The sequence below is a fragment of the Rattus norvegicus genome, chromosome 8, assembly GCF_021556685.1.
Source record: "Rattus norvegicus strain SHRSP/BbbUtx chromosome 8, alternate assembly SHRSP_T2T, whole genome shotgun sequence".
Taxonomy (NCBI): domain Eukaryota; kingdom Metazoa; phylum Chordata; class Mammalia; order Rodentia; family Muridae; genus Rattus; species Rattus norvegicus.
In genome coordinates this window covers 79,398,467-79,400,965 of record NC_141541.1, presented here as the reverse complement: position 1 = coordinate 79,400,965, position 2,499 = coordinate 79,398,467, and the positions used below count along the sequence as shown (strand labels likewise).

At 47.2% G+C, this 2,499-nt stretch overlaps 1 pseudogene; it reads right to left on the bottom strand.

Moving 5' to 3' along the window:
* Nucleotides 1–1,031: 1,031 nt before the first annotated feature.
* Nucleotides 1,032–2,143, bottom strand: LOC134480201 (glyceraldehyde-3-phosphate dehydrogenase-like; annotated as a pseudogene).
* Between the last annotated feature and the right edge of the window lie 356 nt (nucleotides 2,144–2,499).

The following is a 2,499-nucleotide window of genomic DNA, read 5'->3' as shown; positions in this document are numbered from 1 at the left end:
TCAGCTCCCATTTCTGTCTGTGTATAATTAAAAAATCATTTAATATGTGTGCAAGTGTGCATGTGTGCATGTGTGCATGTGTGCATGTGTGCATGTGTGCATGTGGAGGGCAGAGGACAACCAGGGGAAGTTGATTCTCTCCTTCTGCCTTGTAGGTCCTGGGGAATCAAAATCAGATCTTCACGTTTGGTTGCAAGTGCCTTTATCCACTGAGTCATCTCACTGGCCCCTCTCCACCCTTTAGTGATAAGTCTTGCCATTCTTGTACTTTTTGTTCATGGCTGTGAGGAGAGCTGGGGATGTTTTACCCTTGGGCAAATAAGTGAAAAGACATGGACTATTCTGAATGCCCCCATCAGATGGGAAGTGACCAACATGTCTCATAAAGGACCAGTTCTGCAAGTGTCAGTCAGTCCTGCTGTTGCTGAGGGTGGTAGAGAAGGGTAGGCTGACTTACGGTGATCATCTTGTAAAATGTTTGCAGATATTAATATGTGATATATATACTCAAACAAAACACACCACACCACCATAAGACTTTCAATGTCTGTATCTTGGGATACAGTAAGCCACTAAAGTGATACTACTTTGTGATGAATAGTAAAGTTTAGTGAAAATAAATACATGTTAGAAAGTGATGGGAATCTGCCTTCTTAAGCACAGGTCCAACTGGGTAAAGATAGGTAAGACAACAGGTAAGTGGTTATAAATATACATAGATAGATAGATAGATAGATAGATAGATAGATAGATAGATAGATAGATAGATAGATAGATAGATAGATAGCCAGGAAAATAGTCAACCAAATATCTTTCTTATTTTTGCTTACATGTTCTTCTAAAATAATGTTTTCAATGGGTCTACCTTACTTTATGATAATAATTGAAATATCTTTTTGGGGGGTGCAGAGAACTTTATTGATGGTGTTCAGGAGAGAAGGGAGAGCTCCCTAGGCCCCTCCTGTTATTATGGGGTCTGGGTGGAATTGTGAGGGAGATGCTCAGTGTTGGGGGCTGAGTTGGGATGGGGACTCCTCAGCAACTGAGGGCCTCTCTCTTGCTCTCAGTATCCTTGCTGGGCTGGGGTGGGTGGTCCAGGGTTTCTTACTCCTTGGAGGCCATGTAGGCCATGACGTTCACCACCCTGTTGCTGTAGCCATATTCATTGTCATACCGGGAAATGAGCTTTACAAAGTTGTCATTGAGAGCAATGCCAGCCCCAGCATCAAAGGTGGAAGAGTGGGAGTTGCTGTTGAAGTCGCAGGAGACAACCTGGACCTCAGTGTAGCCCAGGATGCCCTTTAGTGTGCCCTCAGATGCCTGCTTCACCACCTTCTTGATGTAATCATACTTGGCAGATTTCTCCAGGCAGCATGTCAGATCCACAATGGATACACTGGGGGTAGGAACATGGAAGGCCATGCCAGTGAGCTTCCCATTCAGCTCTGGGATGACCTTGCCCACAGCCTTGGCAGCACCAGTGGATGCAGGGTTGGTGGTCTGGGCTGCCCCATGGCCATCACACCACAGCTTTCCAGAGGAGCCATCCACAGTCTTCTGAGTGGCAGTGATGGCATGGACTGTGTCATGAGCCCTTCCATGATGCCAAAGTTGCCATGGATGACCTTGGCCAGGGGGGCTAAGCAGTTGGTGGTGCAGGATGCATTGCTGACAATCTTGAGTGAGTTGTCATATTTCTCGTGGTTCACACCCATCACAAACATGGGGGCATCGGCAGAAGGGGTGGAGATGATGACCCTTTTGGCCCCTCCCTTCAAGTGAGCCCCAACCTTCTCCATGGTGGTGAAGACACCAGTAGACTCCACGACATACTCAGCACCAGCGTCACCCCATTTGATGTTAGCAGGATCTCGCTCCTGGAAGATGGTGATGGGCTTCCCTTTGATGACAAGCTTCCCGTTCTCAGCCTTGACTGTGCCGTTGAACTTGTCGTGGGTAGAGTCATCCTGGAACATGTAGACCATGTAGTTGAGGTCAATGAAGGGGTCGTTGATGGCAACAATGTCCACTTTGCCAGATGCAGAGCAGAAGGCAGCCCTGGTAACCAGATGCCCAATATGACCAAATCCATTCACACCGACCTTTACCATCTTGTCTATGAGACGAGGCTGGCACTGCATGTGAAGATGCTGCTGTCTCTGGAACAGGGAGGAGCAGAGAGCCTTGAAATATCTTTAAACATCTTGTAGGGGCTGGAGAGATGGCTCAGTGGTTAGGAACACTTGCTGCTTTTCCAGAGGACTTGAGTTTGGTTTATAGCACTCATGTTGGGGGGCTCACAACCACCTGTAACTCCAGCTCCAGGGGATCCTATACCCTCTTCTGTCCCCATAGCACTTACACTCAAGTCACACACACACACACACACACACACACACACACACACACACAGAGGCACAGACATACACGCGTATACTTACACAGACATACACATACAAACAAACACATACACACATACATACACAGGCACACACACAT